Here is a 20,971-nt window from a genome sequence, read left to right as displayed (position 1 = left end):
ACGCCCGGGAGCTTTCACCCGATCTTGACTGAGTATAGAGGTCATACCTGTAACCCTGTAGCTAAGGTGGAAGAGGCCTAGGTGGTCGTTTGAAATATTGGGGACTATAACTTCCCTGAGACTGATCTTGAGACCTGGCAAATCTCATCCTCTTACGATGTCCTGACTCAATCCTTTCTGTACCCTGCGATTGACGCCTACCCCTTTCTATATTCTGGGCAAATGACTGAATCTATGAGATATCCATACTATCTTGCAATGTAGCGGTGGCACATGCCTCAGTCAACTCTGGGGCCAGCCCTACTATAAACCTATGAATTGTGTCCCGCATAGTAGCAACTATGGATGGTACATATCTGGCCAATGAGTCAAAATGAAGACTATACCCTCGAACACTCATATTGCCCTGCTTGAGGGCTAGAAACTGACTGAATCGAGCCTATCAGATCTCTCGCGGTAAGTACTGGTCAAAGAAGGCATCTAAAAAATTCTCCCAAATAGCTGGAGGTGCATCACGTCCCTTGGACATCCCCCATCCCTCGTACCAAAGGATTGCTATATCTCGGAGTCGAAAAGTTGCTAACTCAACTGTCTCTTTAACTCAAAAGATCCTATGAAGTTGATCTATGAAATCCTGCGGGTCCTCCCTCTAATCTGTCCCCATGAACTCTGGGGGACTCACAGAAATAAAATTTCAGACCCTTGAACTCCTAGACCCCTCAAAAGATCCTGCACTAGCGGATGCCCTAGTCTGTTGCTGGGTAGCTACCAACTGTGTTAACAAGTGTACCGCACTTCTCAAGTCCTGATCTGATGAAAGAGGAGGGGGAACTGGATGTGCGGTGTCCCTAGGAATCTCCTCAGGTGGTGGAGGAGCCAGTAATGGCTGAGTAGGGGTCTCTCCCTGGGCCTCAGATTGGGCCCCATCTTCTAGGGGTACCCTACTAGTCTCCTCACCTACTATTGCATCTCTCCTCTGGCTAGCCGTAGTCTTCCTAGTCACCGTCATCTATGCATGCGAACACTAACATGTAAGTTTAACTCAAATTTACTATAACTCAATTCTACATCATGATTTAGATTTGGAAGAAGGGTAATCAACTCCTAAATACCCTGTAGTCCCGTACTTATATAATGTGGTGCACCACACATCTATAAACAAGACCCTACTAAATACAGCTTATAAACTCCCTAGGACAGAACTGCTCTGATACTACTTTTGTCATGCCCCGAGCCTGGGGGCGAGACCAGCACCCGATGCCTCATCTATCCTTGTGTACCAACTTTCCACTAATGAACTCTGGACATATAATGTCATACTTTGGCCAGGGGCCACATTGCAAGACAATTTGTGAAGCAAAATATAAAACTGAATGGAAACAAACACTAACTAAATTTCAATATAAAGCTGGGCCGGCAAGGCCGCCATAATTACTACAGCTGACAATCCAACAAAATATACATATAGGGCCTAAAAGTCCAACATACTACACTAACTGACAGGATATGTCTACAAGCCTCTACTGATGGATGTACTATGATCGAAATAGGGCCCCGACCTACCCATAGCCTATATACACAAGATGTACACAAAACTTCTAAACCCGGCAACTCCGAAGGACGTGGAGCTTACCGATAAAGCTAAACTCGGGCAATACCTACTGAGGAGGTCTACCTATCTATCTATTTGAACCTGCATGCATGAAATGCAGCATCCCTCGGTATTATCATTTCTTGAGAAGGATTATACCGTACTCCCTTAAAATTGCAAAATCTCATGTTGTTTAAGATACTATGAAATCTTTGTTTGAATTATATAAGATCCGTACCCTTCTATGTTAGCTTCAGATTGCCTTCTATGTTAGCTTCAGATTGCCCATATGTAGAGCCTTTTCTATTCTTTTAAATGTTGAAAGATATGTATCTTTTAATTGCTAAAGATATGTAGCTTCTTTGAATTACAAGGCTTATGTTTGAATTGGTTGCCACATAACCCAACATGACTAAGAGTCATATGTTTTGGTGGTGGCTTTCTGCCACGTGGGGGTGGGGGTGGGGGGGGGGTTTAATCTTATCCCATAACTCATTAGTTAATTAGGTAATATCATGTTACTCGATAATTAACTAATTACCCACATAATTAAAAATTATCTCAAATTACCTAAAATACTACTCATTTTAATACACTTTATACATCATACTATCATGATCATATGGTACCTTGTATGGAACTAGTCCATAAATATGAGGTATTATAGCTTGGACCGTATTTTATCCCAAATTGCCAAACTTTGACGAAACTCATTTTCTTCTATTTGCTTACCTTCTCTCCTTCACGAATTTACTCGTGACGTGTTTGAAATAGCATAATGCTTATAATCTCAAGAAAATCTCATCCCTGAGTCTACGTCAATTAACTGAAGACAAAACTTTAACGTACGAAAAATGCGAGATGTAACATGTGCAAAATATTACGAAGTGGGTATGTGGTTAAAACACATATGGCGTGACATTGAAAGTATGGTTTTAACCTTCTAGAAGCGCTTATTAGTGCAAGTGTTGATTTCTCTAAGTGTAGATATCTAGTTTCTACTTCCCCTAAGGTTCAACTTATATAGTAAGCGATAAATTACATACCTTGGTCTTCTCGAACTAGGACACCACTCTCCGCGATTTCCGACGCCGCGAAGTATAAGTAAAGTTTCTCATCTACCTTCGGGGTGTGAAGCAATGATGGGCTCGATAGGTATCTCTTTAATTCCCCTAATGCTTGTTGACACTCCAGGGTCCAAGTGAAATCATTCTTCTTCTTGAGTAAAGAGAAAAATCGGTGGCTTTGATCTGATGACCTCGAGATAAATCGGCGTAAAGCAGCTATCCGCCCGGTTAGCCTCTGCATGGCTTTTATGTTGTCCACGATGGTGATGTCTTCGATTGCCTTGATTTTATTGGGGTTGATCTCGATCCCTCGATTTGACACCATGAAGCCTAGGAACTTGCCCGAGCTGACCCCGAAAGCACATTTCTTAGGGTTGAGTTTCATGTTGTATTTTCTCAAAATCTCGAACGTTGCCTACAGATGAACCAAATAGTCCTCTGTGCGCAAGGATTGAACTAGCATGTCATCAATATAACTCCATTGACTTACCTATTTGTTCTTCGAACATCTTATTTACTAGGCGTTGGTAAGTAGCTCCTACATTTTTAGCCCGAAGGCCATTACATTGTAACAATATGTTCCATACTTGGTGATAAATAAGGTCCTCTCTTGGTCTTCTGGGTTCATCTGAATTTGATTGTACCCGGCATTGGTGTCGAGAAAGGTAAGGATCTCGTGGTCAGCCGTGGCATCGATCATGCGATCGATGTTAGGCAGTGGAAAAGAGTCTTTAGGGCATGCCTTGTTCAAATCCTTATAATCTACACACATTCTAAGTTTGTTCCCTTTTTTAGGGACTACGACTACATTGGCTAACCATTCGGGGTATTTTACCTCTCGAATGGATCCTATTTTGAGAAGTTTAGTTACCTCGTCCTTTATGAATGCATGCTTTACCTCAGACTGGGCCCTTCTCTTTTGTTTCACCGGTTTGAACCTGGGGTCAAGGCTTAGCCGATGTGTTGTTATCTCTGGTGGGATCCCTGTCATGTATAAATGGGACCAAGCAAAACAATCCATGTTATTGATAAGGAATTGAATAATCTTTTTTTTGAGTTCGAGGGTTAACCCCGTTCCTAAGTATACCTTTCGCTCGGGCAGGTACTCGATCAATATAACCTATTCCAGCTCCTCGACAGTTGATTTGGTAGCGTCAGAATCTTCGGGAACAATAAAGGGTCGAGGGGTTAGAAAATCCTCCTCTTCTTCTTTTATCTCCTGCTTTCCCGATTCGGTCGAGGATGGCAGCTGTGATTACTATTTGGTTTCCTGTTTACCTTTGATGCCCGACCTTTCCGTCGATACTGGTACTACCTCATCGACTGCAAACATTTCTGTATGCGGTTAAAATTGGACGCTCCGATTTTATGATCGACATGGCATTCCGTGGCTCGAAATACTCGATCCCCAGCTCTAGCCCGATCCCGATGGTTCCCTATGCTCGACCTCGGGGTGGCACAAATCGATGGCTATCATGGACAAGCGGGAAATTCCCGAGGCACGTGATCAAAGTTTACAATGCCTGCACGAATAGTACAAGTATGTACGAGACCTTTAAGTAGTTGCACCATCTACTTTTCCTTGTAATAATGATACATGTACCATGTTGGGATTTCCTCTCTTATATAAGGGGGACCCTTGCTATTTCTTGCGCACATGATATTCAATACAAGAACATTCTTTGTTCTATAACTCAAACATTCTCCTTTGTCTTCCCTTTGATTTATTGCTTACATTTATTGTGTTTATTTGATTGTTCTTCATTTATTATTCATCATTGATCATAAAGAGCCCTCATCAAGGCTCTTAAGGCTGTTAGTCCCCATCCATCAGCCCTAGTTAAGCGTTTAGCTCGACTTCGAGGCCCAGCGCAGGCAGGCTCGAGGCCCCGATTCTCGGCCACTCGATTTGCATAACTTGCTATATTCAAGTTCTTATCTTATTTTTCTAGCCTCACACTTAGCATTTAATACCTAAAAACTAGCATAAAAATAAATCACATATTTTTAGAACTACAAAATCAAAACTAATTGTAATTACCATTTTCAAGGTAAACAGTTTGGCGCCCACCGTGGGGCTAAAAATAATAGTGATTGTTTTCGTGTTGGTTTACTAAAAACACAAATCATTCTTTACACTTTTTCTTGCCCAAGAATCTTTTTGATTTCAGGTCAAAATATCTAACTCAATGAATTCACATGAAAACAACGGTCTAGAAGACCATGGAAAGAATGGTGTAGTTGTTCCAGGCATCGGTGTACCACCGCAAAACCCTGAGGATGCACCAGAGCCAATCCTCGTGGATGTGGTCTCATGCAATGCCCATCATGTCGATATAAGCTCCCACACTAACGGAAGTATACGCCAGGAAAACCAACAGGAAGCTCGGAAAAGAAAACCAACAAGAAGCTCGGAAAACCCCAGCCCGGAAGGAAAGAGAGGAAGACAGGAGGAACGGAGCGAGAAAACCTCAGCACATCATTCCTATGATCATTGGGGGGACCGACGTTCCTCAAGGACCCGTGATCAAATGGACAAAAGTTTTTGTTGCAACGGAAGGGAAAATTTGGGGCCGCATGCCCGGGGACATCTTAGCATTCAGTGAAGAAGACTCTGAGACACTGTTTCATCCACACAATGATGCGTTGGTAGTTTCATTTCTCTTAAATAACGTTCAAATTAAACGTGTTCTCATGGATCCAGGTAGCTCGGCAAACATGATCAGGTCGAAGGGTAGAACAACTCGGACTGCTCGATTAAATCATACCTACCTCCCGAGTTCTCAACGACTTCAACATGGCCGGTGAAAAAATGAAGGGAGAAATCACCCTCTCGGTGAACATGTCCGGTATAGTTCGAAATACCAAATTGCATGCCATCGAAGGCAACATGAGGTACAATGCATTGCTCGGAAGGCCATGGATACACAACATGAGAGCAGTTCCGTTAACTCTTCATCAGATGATGAAGTTTCCAACAAAAGATGGAGAAAAAACGATATACAAAGAACAACATGCGGCGAAGGAGATGTTCACGATTCACGGGGAGGTACCAATTTCCATACCCTCCTCCTCGGAGGATCCAGAGGGCAAATAGATCCCCGAGGACGATGAAGAAGACTTCCTCGCTCCCCAAATCTTTGTTTCCCCCGAAGAAATGGATGCAACAAAATCGACGATTGAAGAACTGGAGAAAGTTGTTTTGATCAAGCATCTCCCAGATCTGAAGGTATACTTGGGAACGGGATTAACCCCCAAACTCAGGAAAAAACTCATTCAATTTCTTATTAATAACATTGATTGCTTTGCTTGGTAGCATTTAGACATGACAGGGATCCCGTCGGACATAACTACCCATCGACTTAGTGTCGACCCCAGGTTCAAACCGGTGAAGCAAGAAAGGAGACTTCAGTCCGAGGTAAAACACATGTTCATCAAGGACGAGGTAACAAAACTCCTCAGAATAAGGTCTATTAGGGAGGTAAAATATTATGAATGGTTGGCCAATGTGGTGGTAGTTCCCAAAAAGGGGAACAAGTTAAGAATGTGCGTAGATTATAAAGACTTGAATAAAGCATGCCCTAAAGATTCATTCTCATTGCCCAACATCAACCGTATGATCGATGCCACGGCCGGCCACAAGATCCTCACCTTTCTCGACGCCTACTCGAGGTATAATCAAATCCAGATGAACCCCGAGGACAGGAAGAAGACTTCGTTCATCACGAAGTACGGTACATACTGCTACAATGTGATGCCCTTCGGGCTGAAAAACGTGGGAACACGTACCAATGTCTAGTTAATAAAATGTTCGAGCATCAAATAGGCAAATCCATAGAAGTTTACATTGATGATATGCTTGTTAAGTCCTTGCGTAGAGGACCATTTAATTCATTTGCAGGAAACATTTGACATCCTCTGAAGCTACAACATGAAACTCAACCCCGAGAAGTGTGCCTTCGGAGTGGGTTCGCGCAAATTTTTAGGCTTCATGGTGTCAAATAGGGGGATTGAGATCAACCCCGACAAAATCAAAGCCATCGAACAAATCATGGTGGTAAACATTGTGAAGGCCGTGCAACGGCTGATCGAGCGGATAACAGCCCTGGGACGATTCATATTAAGGTCATTAGATAGAAATAATCATTTCTTCTCCTTGCTCAAAAATAAAAATAGCTTCGAATGGACTCCGGAATGCCAACGCGCCCTAGAGGAGTTGAAGCAATATCTGACGAGCCCACCTTTACTCCACACCCTAAAGGAAGGTGAAACGCTATATTTGTACCTGGCCGTATCCAAGGTAGCAGTAAGTGGTGTACTAGTTCGAGAAGAACAAGGTACGCAATTCCCTTTTTATTATGTAAGTCGGACCCTGGACATATCAAAACTAGGTATCCATACCTGGAAAACTTAGCTTTTGCATTGATATGCGCATTTCGAAAATTAAAACCTTATTTTCAATGCCATCACATTTGTGTTTTAACAACGTATCCTCTTCGAAGGATATTGCATAAGCCCGAGTTATCTGGCCGATTAGCCAAATGGGCCATCGAACTCGGGGGCTACGATATCGAGTATCAACCCTGGACGGCTATCAAGTCCCAAATTCTGGCAGATTTTGTGGCCAACTTTACGCTCTCCCCCGTGCTCATGGTACAGAGACAACTTCTGCTGAAAACGAGCACATCTTCGGGGTATGAACCCTATTCACTGACGGTGCCTCGAACGTGAAAGGGTCCGGACTTGGCATAGTTCCGAAGCCACCCATAGGAAGCACGATTAGGCAATCTATAAAAATCGCAAGGTTGACTAACAACGAAGACGAGTATGAGGCTATGACAGCAGGTCTGGAATTGGCCAAAGGCCTTGGAGCAGAAGTAATAGATGAAAAATGTGATTCCCTTCTGGTGTTAAATCAGGTAAATGGGAGCTTCGAGGTTCGGGAAGACAGGATGCAAAGATACTTAGACAAAATTCAAGTCACATTGCATCGCTTCAAAGAATGGACATGGTCCACATACCTCGAGAGCAGAATAGCGAGGTCGATGCCCTCGCAAACCTGGGATTATCAATCGAGGAGGATGACATACTCCTCGGGGTTGTTGTTTAACTATCCAAATCAGTGATCGAAGAAGGCCATGTCCAGATCAACTCCACTAGCCTGACAAAGGATAGGTGAAATAAATATATTGACTATTTGGAAAGTGGGAAGCTACCGCGAACCCAAAAGAGTCGAGGGCCCTGCGAACCAAAGCAGCCCGGTTCTCGCTCGACGAAAATAGAACTCTATACAGAAGAACTTTTAATGGGCCCCTAGCAGTATGCCTGGGACCAGGGGACACAGATTACGTGCTCCGAGAAATCCACGAAGGAACCTGCGAAAATCATTCTGGTACTGAGTCCTTAGTATGAAAGGTCATCAGAGCAAGCTACTACTGGGACAACATGGAGAAGGACACTAAAGAATTCGTCCGAAAATGCGACAAATGCCAGAGATTTGCACCAATGATTCACCAACCCGGTGAATAGCTGCACTCAGTCTTGTCACCATGGTCGTTCATGAAGTGGGGGATGGACATTGTCGGACCCCTGCCAATTGCACCAGGTAAAGCTAGATTTATCTTATTTATGACTGACTACTTCTCAGAATGGGTGGAAGCGCAGCCTTCGAGAAGATACGGGAAAAAGAAGTCATTAACTTCATCTTGGATCATATCATGTTTCGATTTGGAATTCCCTCCGAGATAGCATGTAATAACGGGAAGCAGTTCATCGGGACCAAAGTAACAAAGTTTTTCGAGGATCATAAAATAAAAAGGATCCTGTCAATACCCTACCACCCATGTGCAAACGGTCAGGCCTAGTCCACAAACAAGACCATAATTCAAAACTTGAAAAAGAAGTTAGCAAAAGGAAAATGGAGAGAACTGTTGCCCGAAGTGCTACGAGCATATCGAACAACCCCAAAATCGAGCATATGAGAGATGCCTTTCTCTCTGGTATACGGCTCCGAGGCTTTAATACCGGTCGATGTCGGAGAGCCAAACGCTAGATTTCGACATGCCACCGAGAGCTCAAACAACGAGGCTATGACTGCAGCCCTTAAACTATTAGATGAAAAGCGAGAAGCTTCACTGGTGCGAATGGCCGCCCAAAATCAAAGGATCGAAAGGTACTATAGCAGGAGAACAAATCTCCGACATTTCGGGGTCGGGGACTTAGTCCTAAGTGTTGATACCCAATTTTTCCTCATATATTTTTAATACACACACACACACACACACACATATATATATATATGTGTGTGTGTGTGTGTGTGTGTGTGTGTGTGTGTATGTGTATATATATATATATATATATATACTTCCAAAATAGCACATATGTAGTTATAAGCATGCATATGCATTTCTATAATTTTTTTATAATTTTAAAAAGCTCCAAATCAATTTATTTCTTCTCTTTTTTATTTATAAAATATTCAATAATTATCCTTCATATCCTTTTATTGTGATTTAGCCATTTAAATTCATTATTTATGCTAACATAGTGTTTAAATATTTTTGTGTGTTTTTCGTAATCATATCTGCATTTTTTAAGCTAAATTGCGCGTCTTTGGCAAAATAGCCCTTACTAATGTATAATTATATTATTTATGCATAAAATAGTCTTTTATATTTTTAAAATGTTAAATAGCTATTTTAATCATTTTAGTACACAAAAAATGTTTTGGTATTCATTTATTATTTTTTATAAATTATTTAGTTATCAAAAGTGGCTATTTAAAATCTGGCCCTATTGTATTTTAATTTTGGTCTTAATTTAACCCAATACCCAGCCCAATACCCATTTGCCCCAAGCCAATACACGGGTAAATCCTAGCCATTGATCATTGTGATCAACGGTCCAGATTGACCCTTGCCTAATATAAACCAAACGACCCCCCAAAACCCTCTCATTTCATCACCGTCCGCCGCCCCTGAAATCCCTCTCCTCTCTCAAATTTTCTCAAGCCTAACTCTAAGCGAACCTCGCCGTCACTCATATATGGCTATCTATGGTGCTTCCTCACCACCCCCAGGCCTCTAGTAGCCTCTCTTGTATTGGTATCACCATCTTTAAGGTCCTCAAGGGACCATGGTTAGTTTGCTTGCATCTATGGCCATTTCTCGCCTGTTTCAGGCTATCCTAGTTCTATTCCGAGTGAGATATTCCTATATCTATGGGTTTCTAGGTTCGATTCTTCATCTCTGTGATTGTTCTTCTCGAAACCCTAATTTCTCTCCTCTAAACTTCTTAGATTTGTATAGATCTGAGATGGTTTAGACCTATTTCATATGAGTTTTACAAGAGCCTTTTGGTTTTTACAAGAATCGTGTGATTTTTGAATGATTTTTTATTTTTTTTAAACTAGGGTTTTCGGAAATTTCTTTTCCAAAATGTTTGATGATTTTTGAATGTTTGATCTTATGCTTCTTATGTGTTTTGACTGATTTCGTAAGTTTGCTACAACCTTAACTCGTTTATACTAAAAACCCTAATTTTTGACATTCTTTGTTTGGTTTATGAGTACTGGTGTATGGATTGTGTTCTTGCCTTGGTTCTTGTGATTCCTCTTTAGCCATTTGAATGTCTTGTGGTTTTCTTATCTTAATATGCCTCTATTTAGTTTCTTAGTTCAACTCTTTTACTGATTATATATGTTTGTCTTCATTTTGACTATTCATGTCAAGACCTATATCTTTCTCCTTAAATCAGTGTTGTTTTCTTGATTTACCAATTTGTTTCATGTCGAATCCTAACTATTCATTTCTTACTTTATTTTGTCTACGAAACTTGCCGACTCTTTACGTGATTTTCTCTTTGATTGAACCCTTGACTATTCTGAAGTTCTTATTTCTCGGTTGATTTGAACTATTTTTCATAAACGAAACATTTGATTCTTACCTCTCTACTCAGTTTGATTGAATTTCTTGGCTTAATTAATTTTTCCCTTACCTTATTTGTTATCTCCTGATTCTTATTGATTGTTTCCTTAATTTAAACGTCTATTCATTTAACCCTATACCCAAACCTTACTCGATTCTTTTCCATAAATATCTAGCATGCTTTTACCGTTGATTTGATTATCCCTTGATTAAGGGGAAACTTGTTGATTTACATGTGTGATTGATTCAATGAATTCCCATGATTGCTACTTAATTGATCCCTTACCCTATTTTGTTTAACTCTTGATTACTATATAAACTCCCTCCTATTTTAACTTCTAAACAACGAATAATAGTTCAAAACTACTACTCTTTACACTCTAAAAAGCTCACTCTCTCTGCTCTCTCTCTCTGCTCTCTTTGCTACATTTAATCCCTGACATTCTAGCCGGCTGCAAGACAAGACTGGGAGTTGCACACTACCTTTCTCACATCTTGTGTTTTCACTCTTTAACTAGGTATGCTTCTAATGAATTTTTAAGAATTAAACCTATGTGTTTACTTACTGCTTTAGTTCATATGGCCTACGTCTATTCATGTTCTTGTTTACTTCTTATCCAAGCATGTCTAATACTACCTATTCAAACCTATGATTAGTATGTTTCCTCTTTACTTGCCTGTTTGTTGTCTTGTTTAGCATGTCTACATATGTAACTTAAGCTTGTTTGGATAAACTACTGTTTCTCCCAAACTCTCCTTCTATATAATTGGTATGCCTTCATTGTTAATATTTGCCTAGCATTTAAGTCCTTGCATGTTCTGTTTCACTCCTACTAAGTCAGACAATCTCCTTAAAGTGATTCTAGTTTTGTGGTTTAGATGTCTTCAACATGTTTCTGTTGTGGTCTTTGCTGCATCTGTAGAACCCCATCAAAACTCTCTATATCCTGTTATTGTATGCTTCATTAAGGTGTACCCTCTATGTTCCCGAACCCTATCCCCTTGTGTGAAAGTTGTTCCTAAAACTTGTTCTATGACTTGTGTTCTGACTGCAAATTGTTTTCTTTACACTTTCCCACAAACTGTTTTATCACTAATGGTTTTCAAAAGTTCTTTTTCAGTCCTAAAACCTTTCTATTAAACTCTTTCAAACTATCATGCACTTCCACTTACTCTTAGAATACTAGCTCCTTCCCCTCTGATATGTGTACAGCCTTGAGACCCTTGAGATCTCTCTGAACTCTGGCATGTCAGGGCTGGCATTTCCACACTCTACCTAAATCAGTTATTATTTGAGAAAGGTCTAGGTGTGAGCACTGCCCGGGATCCTTGAGGTCCTTAGGGAACTCTGACACACCTAGACATAGAATTGGCTATAAACTTTGGGCATTTGAGACTACCGGAGGCTTGGAAGTCATTTGTGCCTACTTCAGGCTCCCTATATATTGATTTCTATTTTATTCATGTAATTTTATTCAATTCATTGGTCTGTAATAATATTTGTAAACAAACAATTTGGTGATTAGTGAAAAAGAGAGGGTAGTTATATATTATCGGTAAAATTGGGTAGATACCATTCCTATATGGTCCATGTTGGTTCAAATGTGTTTGTTATATTTGTTTTACTTCCACAAAGTTAGATACCATGCCTGTAGGATATAAATCAGCTTTTAATAACTAGATACCATGCCTATAGGAGTTAAAATCAGCTTTAATAGAAATCATGCCTATAGGGGTTTCATTTTGATTAAATGAATGTTGTTTGTTTCACCTTATGCTCAATTAGATATCATGACTATATGACTTAAAACCAGTTTAGTTAGAAAAACAGTTTAATTCACGTGTGTTCATTCTGAATTGGTTTAGTTAAATAGTTTGTCCATTTCTTTAACAAGTTTCCAACGCTGCTTTAAGTAACATTGTTAAAAATCATGCCTACAGGATCCAAATCGCCATTTAAAATCGTTTTACTATTTTACTGTATTCCTAATCAATATAGATATTATGCTCATAGGACATCATTGTTATGCGCCTAGGCAAGCCTGTAGGGCGATTAAAATTCTGCAAACTATAAAACTGTGCTATGTTATATGTGACTGCTCATATTCAACTATCCAAAAATCAGTAGGTAAATAAATAGGTTTTTGACACTCTGGTTCTAATTCAATCCTATATAATCTCTGCTTACCTAGATGTCATGTTCTAAGGTTTTGAAATTGTTGTTTGAGACGTGCACTTATTTGTTATGTTTGTGAAGGTAAATGTGAGCCCTTAATTGTTCCATCTTTAAATGCAGTCCTAACTGTTTTGATTGACGCCTAGACTTTTATCCTTTAAAAACCTTAGGATTGTCTAGAACTACCTAAATTAGAGGCCCTAAATACCTCCAAGGCCACGAGGAAGGGACGGGTAGTGCACGCATAGGATATCTTTAAAGATTCCTAGAACGCTTTAGGTTATGACAAAGGGGATAGAATCGGGTAGTAAGGATATGATGACTACGCGCTAATGTCACGTGTAGCCCCTCGTTGAGGAGTGTTTACCGGGCATTGTGTGGGTATGATCCTATAGGCTAACGAACCTAGGACCCCTCTTTCCCATCTCCCGTTGTTTAAATAAATTTACTTTTCTTTATATATGTGCAACATGTTCGAACCTTTTCCCTTATTTGAATCATACATGTGCTTATAATCCCTTTACTTGCAAGTACGTGTTAAAACTGTTTATATGACTAATTCACATGGTTTAAGCTCGGCCGGGATCCACCGTTGTGAACCGCGAGGGGTGCCTAATACCTTCCCCTCAAGGTTATTTCGAGCCCTTACCCTAATCTCTGGTAATGCAAAGTAGTCCATTGCTCTAGGTGCCTTAACGCACCATAATCTGTTAGGTGGCGACTCATCAAACATCCAATTCCCAAAAGGAAACGAGTTATCTTCCCCCATGAATTTCGAAACTCGGACTTCCCTATCAAAAAGGGAAAAAAGGGGGTGCGATACTAAGGAAAGTCACCCTAACCACTCGAAACCCTAATGAAGGGAAGCTAGGTCTAGGCTCGGAAGGACTGTACCGCATCCTCGGAGATATCGGTAAAGGGTCATATAAGCTCAGTACCATGGAAGGTGAACAGCTTCCAATCAACTAGAACATATCAATTCTCAAACGCTATTATTGTTGAGGTGTCCGATGGAAGACACCGAAACATCCTATGACTCCGACATTGATCCCTTCAACATCGAAGGAGTCAAAAAGGTAAGCAAATAATGAAGTAGCAATCGCAAGCCACACTCTCGGCTACACCTGAGTGAATGAGGAAAGGACTGTACCGTGTCACTGGAGCAAGCAGTTGAAGAATATTAAGGCTTGGAGCGCCATAACTGCTAAGGTATAATTGTCTCCTTTTATTTATGCCTTACACTAACCTATACGCAGATGTCCGGTTAGAAAAATTGAAGCACCTTCCAGCTTGAGGACCTTAGGTTTTAAAGCATGCGTTGCACTCTTTTCCTTCGATCGGATTTTATCCTGAGAAGGGTTTTACCGGCAAGGTTTTTAACGAGGCAACATCTATATGTTATCAAAGAAGAACTTAAAAAGTATTCAAGGCTTCTCTTTGACCAACCTCGAATACTGGGGGGCATCCCCCCCGGGAGGTCATCTCCCCGGAATAATCAAGACAAGCCAAAGAGTGTCTCAATAGAAAAATGATGTATCGGGCCAAGCGGTCGAAAGAACCATGTCTGCATAGGATAATCGAACCCTCAACGGTGAAGACTATGTAATACTTGTGCCAAGAAATCAAGGAATACATTTTGACTTTTACCATCAGAACGTTTTGCGCTCCGAGCAAAGATTGTTATTTTTACAAGCAATGGCCCCAGGGCAAGAAAATTCCCAAACTCTCGGGGACTGACATCAAAAGTTCGAAGCCATAAGACCTCCGGGCTGAAAAATTAGAGCTTATAAGCCCTCAATGAGGCAACATCAAAAAACAGCTCGAGAGCGAAGAACTCCCGATATCTTGGGGACTGCCGCCCCATCAAACTATCGAAAACTCGAGGCCATAAGACCCCACGTGGGAAACCTCGAGCTCGAAAGCCCTCCATGTGGAGATGCCCAAAAATGTAAGACCTCCATGAGGCATTATCAACAATATAAGACCTCCATGAGACGTTAGCAACAAAATAAGACCTTCGGGCATGCCCAAATCTGTAGGACCTCAAGCCAGGCATGATTTATACTTGTACCAAGTAACCTATCTGTAAGACCTCAAGCAAGGCATGATCAAATTTATAAGACCTTACAAAAGGAATAATCCCGATCTTAAAGTCAAGGCTATATATTTGAACTTGGAAGACTCCTAAAAAGGCATACCCTCGATATAGACGCCGAAGCTACTCCACTCGGGGAATAAAAGGCTATGGCCAAACACAATGACTCCGGTCACAAGGCTCCAGCCAAACTAACGCGACTCGGGAATGCCCAACCGTCGCCATAAAATCACACGCCTTCAATTACTTCGAAATACTTCAAAAAGAACCGGTTAACTAGGCTACCCTCGGCATAAGCAATACAACTTCGATCATATCAGCTCCATACAACAAAAAGGCTTCGAAACAATTCAGCCATCAAGAGAAACCTCCCCAGGTGCTCATCTATCATCATATAACGACTCGCAACTGAAATTCTTATCGAACCGTCAAAGAGTCGGACGAACACAAATACTTCAACGAGGGAAAAATAAAGCCTATACTAGAGGTCATACCGACCCTATGCGTAAGAGCCACTATCGCCAGCTTAACTTAAGGGTCGTACCGACCCAATGCATAAGAGCCACTGCTGTCAGCTTAAGTTAAAAGTCGTACCGACCCAATGCGTAAGAGCCACCATCACCAGCTTAAGTTAAAAGTCATACCGACCCAATGCGTGAGAGCCACTACCGCCAGCTTAAAGTAAATCGTACCGACCCAATTCGTAAGAGCCATTGTCGCAAGCTTTAAAAAGCCTTAAGGCCGATTAGAAGTGACACCGACCCAACGGCCGGCCCGAGTAATCTTAGGGCCGATTTCTAGACCTATAAGTTAATAAACTCGAGTTAGGAAGCTGACTCGGGGACTAAGTTCCAAATGGCCAACCTTCGACTGTCACAAATCACCCAGCAGTGGCAAGAACTCAAGGGGTTAATCTAAGGTCCAGAGTTTTTGGACCAATTGTCGAAGCAAAGGAAACACGAGAAATGATGAGAAACAAAAGGCTATTTACATATATTGCTCACAAGGGTACGTTTACAAGGCCTATAAAGCCCTTACAAGGGAGAGAACAAATGAAACCCTAATCTACCACCGGGTTTATACCTTCGACGACTCCCTCAGAGGTTGTATTCCCAACGGCCCCGGCCGCGGTCCCAGGGTCTTCAACGGCCTCTTCCCTTTTGGGATTTTGCCTTCATCCTTATCATCTCCTGAGCCACTGATCAACTCATTTTCAGAAGCAAGCAGGGCCGCAACCTTCTCCTCTAGGGTCTTCACCCTCTCGAGCTCACCCCCTGCATGTATATCCTCGAGAGTCCCCTCCGAGATTCTAACCGAGCATGTTCCATGGCTTGAGTCAATTGCAGGTCGGCCCTTTCGCAAACTCTCCTGGCCTGAGAATTTGCAGCAACAACACCCTCTTTGTGCGAGGATACGAGCGCCCCAGCTTCAGCTTCGATCCTAGATAGCGCAGCAACTAACTCAGTATGAAGATCTTTATACTTATTACCCTCCGCCCTCGCATCATGAAGTTGATGCCCGACTAAGACCACCTTCCTCTCGAGAATTTCAAAGTCTCTAGCTCGGAGCGTCTCCCTTATAAGGACATCCTTCTTCTTGAGCTGCGTAGATCAGCCCAAAGGTGTTAAAACGCTGAAATCAGGTAAACACATAGACAAAAGCAAACGGAAACTACATAACCTGCTCAGTAAGGCGAGTCTTCTCACGGGACTCCGCCTACAAACAATCCTGAAGGCCACAGAGTTCCTCCTCCTTCCTGGCACTACCAGAAAATTGATCTATGGCAATGCACCAAAAACCATTGCAATAGATAGGAATACCATTGCAATAGGCCTACTGCAACGGTTGAGGGACCGTCACATCAGGTTGTGTGCCAATAGATCTACAGCAACGGTTTCTTGTAACGGTTTGATAATTGTTGCCATAGGCTTATGTTGCAACGGTTATACAACCGATGTCCTAGGCCTATCTATCAAAACGGTAATCCAGTCAAATGGAACGCTTCAAACCCGTTGCATTATCATTTTAAGGAATGGTAGTCGAGGCTATTACAACGCTCTTTTATGCTATAATAACGATTTGGCTTACTATTGCAATTATTATTAGGGATATTGCAATAGTTTAGTGGTCAATTTTTTGGTCTATTGCAACGGTTATAGAACCTATTTCAATGGTGCAACAAAAGAAACTGCATTGTTACCTAAATAATAAAATACTGTACATTGGAAATTGTATAAATCACGAGAGCATATCGTTTCACATATAAAAGTAAAATATAGAATATTATTTTGTAAGTCAAGAATTAGTGTACATAAGTTGCAAAGGTTCTACAATACAAGATTCCTAGAATATGTGAAAATCTAGCTGCGAGAAACCAATATTAAGTAGGGTCTTCACAATTTCCATCTTGCGTTGTTCTTGTGTCTTACCTACAAAAGAGTGCAAATAAATAATTCAGTAACTCTTTTGACATACAATACCTTTTAACAATTCAAAAGTTAGCATACACAAGTCCACAAAATGTTCAATATATCTCAATATATTTAAACTGCTTCTAGTGCAGTTAATCTTTGTTTCTCTATGTGCATGTACAAAGTTGTTAAGTAATGTGTTTGATTTTTCTACAATCAGAGAGATTTACTTGCCGGTGCAGACAAGAAATCAAGATGCCATTAACTTTTGGTATATGAAATTAGCTTTAAGGTTAGTTGTAACAAGGCATCCCGGGTTTATACTGAATTGGGGAAAGGGCCGCATCCCAAGGGGTGTGATGTGGATAGCCTATCACTCAAAGGTACTTATAATAATTATTTATAAATAGAACTTCAGAGATAAAATTACTTAGAAATATTATTCATAAACATAAATTATTCATGAGACAAAAAATATGATCATTTGGGAAGGCTAAGTAAACCTCAGCCAATAGTAAATTAACCTACAACAGTAAAATTACTTTAGATCCCAAGTTCCCCTTTTTAGTTCTTCTTGTGAACACGCCATAATGAAAATAATAAAATCAATTGTGGACAATCATAAAGAGAGAATTCAAGTAAATATGGAATTCAAATATCTTTTTTGGCCTCAATCATGGATTATTCAATACCAAAAGATCAGAATAAAAGTTCTCAAGTTCACCTATTCTGGGCAAAAAGTAAAAATAAATAGCACATATCATAACTAGCACTGCTATTGTAGCCAGTGTCCTAACAATAACAAAAATATTCCACAAACAAGGTTTCGTTAGGTGGTTATTCTTTGTGGAAGGATATAACAATAATGAGTACCTGTCAAAAATGACACAGGTAGCCTGAAAGCTCTTAGCTCTTCTTGTAGTAATCTCTTTGAGTATTCTGCCTCAACTGACAAATCGTATCCAATCTGAAAGGCATGGCTAATGGATACTACATTAATTCCTTCTAGTCTATATACTAGTACTTATACAATTCACTCTACTTCAGTATATAGATGGCTAGATTTCTACTAATTAAACAATCTTATCTAAGAACGATATTTTATACAAATAGTCAGCAAAATTTACTGTTCATTTTTTCTGGCCGATATACATCAATTATATACTTATTATACAAGGTTATACACACATAATACATATTTTATATATACATATTATATATTTATATATATATATATACACACACACATTTAGCAAGTTAACAAAACTTAGCCCAAAAGAACATCAAAAAGTGATGGAAGAAATAAGAATATAATAATTCTTTTAGCTCATCATTGTTCCCATACTCTGCTAAGAAATTGTGATATGCCTATCAAACCAAAGGTTAAAGAATTACTAAGATGAATCCGTGAAAGTAATTTAATGATTTAGACTTTAGAATCTATACATTATTTTGAATATTCCAATAACAATGGTGTTAGTTTGACATCAAGCAACAACAAATAACAATTACTTTTTACCATATACAATTCCTCTCAACTCCTACTTTAATCTGTGCAACCTGTCATTAGTCATAACATAAGTCTCGAATAATTTAGCAATTACACTATTATCCAACTCTTTTCTCTGGTCAATTACCTATAACTCAGAGTATCATGAATCTTCGCTATAATACATCAGTTTTTGATCTTATATAAATGTATGGTTTACTCTCCCTAAGATCCTCCAAATAATTCTTACTTCTAATTATTTATAGCTTGGAACTAAATGTACAAGAAAAATTGAAGGATAGAGAAGATGGTTTGGGGGGTGGGGGTGGGGGGTCGCAAGTACTCATTTGAAGTCATAGGTGCACTTCATCAACCAATTCAACTAGCACAGCTATGCAAAAGAATTTAAGAGACGTCATACATGGTAGTTGTATTTAATTTTTTTGGATGACGAAATGCATCAATAAGCAGTGGAATATTTAGGAGTATAATATTAACAACTTGACACCAAAACTTAAATTAAATAAATCCTTGCTGCAACTTTGAAGCTAAAATAGAAGACTTGACTTCAAGAAATTGTTCCAACAAAGTTTATCTATAATTTAAGGAATGCAAAATTCCTCACACAAATGAGAAATCAAAACAACGGGTCCAAGTATAAAGATTTGCAAAGGCAAAAACGAGGCAGCAAAAATAATGTAGAAGATTAGAGAAAGAGACCTTTATACCCTAGGTCCTAGTAACGAGGGTATTCAGACAATCTAAGAAGCATTGCTACCTCAGGGGTCTTCTTTATTTATTGGAGATGCTGACCAGATTCTACAAGTATGCAAAAGGAGGATGACCTCGAGGTGTTGGGCAAGTCCATGGCTCGGCACCTTCTTTGTTTGCCGGAGGGGTGAAATCTATTACGGTTCTAGCAAAGAGAAACGAGAGGAAGCCTTGGGAAGGTTACACCTTACCAGATATGTAGCCTCGTCGGAGGGATGCCTTCAATAGAGGTACTGGAACTGATTTCGTCGGAGCTATGGTTCGATGTATTCGAGGCAAGAATGGTTTTGAGAAATTTAAAGGAGGTCTTTTTTTACTTTTTCCTTTTTATTTCGGATGGATATAAGCTAAGTTTGGGAAAATTAAAGGTAGGAGGGAGAATAGGGTGGAACTGAAAAGCGTCGCTATAAATTATTTTTCATAGAACCGTTACCAAAGAACACTCTATAGAAACGGCTACAGTGACCGTAGCAATAGAGACATCTATGGCAACAGTTATTTGACTATTGCAACAGTTTTACCTTAGAAGTGTCCCAATAGGAAGGAGAGTCTATTGGAATAGGTAAAAATGTTGCAATAGATACTCTATAGCAGCGGTTCTATGACCGTTGCCAAAAAAAGTTGCCATAGGTCTGTTTTCTAGTAGTGTGATAAAAAGAGCTCTAAGCTCATCGGCTTTCAAGGTGAGCTTCCTGCACTCTCCCTCGTAGCAAATCAACTCATCTTGAAACAGAGCACAAGTCTGATTATAAAGCACCTTATCCTGGAACCGTGAAAGAAACAAAGTTAGAAAGGCAAAGAGCGGGACGTCAAGCAGAATATGCAAAAGGTTACCTACTCACAAAACCTATTAATCTCACTGAAAATAAGTGAGGTGTCGAGCTCAAGATTTTTCTCAGGTGCAGCCAAAGGCTCTTCAAATGCATCTTTATCTCCGATGAGCACCCCCATATCTGAAGGTTCTTTATTCTAAGCATCCTGCATCTTCTTGGGAGGTAGAGTCGGTATCAGAGGGGAATTGCTCACTTCAATAGCCCCGATTGGATCAATCAGGGTCATTTCTTGTTTCTAAAGAACTTCGGAACTAGACTCCCCCGGACCGCCTGTCAAATGCACCTCAGCTCGAAGAATATTTTGGCTGTCAACTAGCTCGAGGACATTACCCTATGTGGGGCGATCAGGTTTTTCCCCCCTCGGATGCTACCGAAGAATCATATTTTTCCTCACATTCAGCTCGAGGACTCTTCGCTAGTCCTGGGGTTAAGGCTGCTGAACCAGCCTTAGGTTCTTCCATTTTAGCTTTCCTGGATTTTGTAGGCTCAGTCAGAGATTCCCTTCGTCTTTTCTTCTCTCTGTCAGGTTTCGGAGCATCCGCTTCCCCAAGCAGTGCTTCTCTCATCAAGGAGGCCTCTCCTAGACCTACGCAGATACAAAATATAAACACAG

General features: G+C 40.4%; 1 long non-coding RNA gene across 2 annotated transcripts; it reads right to left on the bottom strand.

Annotated features, from left to right (window-relative positions):
* Positions 1 to 17,050: 17,050 nt before the first annotated feature.
* LOC104218934 (uncharacterized) lies at positions 17,051 to 19,884 on the bottom strand. 2 transcript variants are annotated; one of them, XR_709117.2, is made up of 3 exons: positions 19,475 to 19,884; positions 18,139 to 18,232; positions 17,051 to 17,283 (listed from the first exon to the last, which is right to left on the bottom strand). It is a non-coding gene; the product is annotated as an uncharacterized lncRNA (long non-coding RNA). The 2 variants fall into 2 exon arrangements; XR_709145.2 differs by having other exon boundaries at positions 19,533 to 19,884.
* Positions 19,885 to 20,971: the final 1,087 nt, after the last annotated feature.

This window comes from Nicotiana sylvestris, chromosome 8 (assembly GCF_000393655.2).
Source record: "Nicotiana sylvestris chromosome 8, ASM39365v2, whole genome shotgun sequence".
In the NCBI taxonomy this organism is placed as follows: domain Eukaryota; kingdom Viridiplantae; phylum Streptophyta; class Magnoliopsida; order Solanales; family Solanaceae; genus Nicotiana; species Nicotiana sylvestris.
The sequence above is the reverse complement of the archived record's forward strand: the minus strand, read 5'-3'. Positions and strand labels throughout refer to the sequence as shown.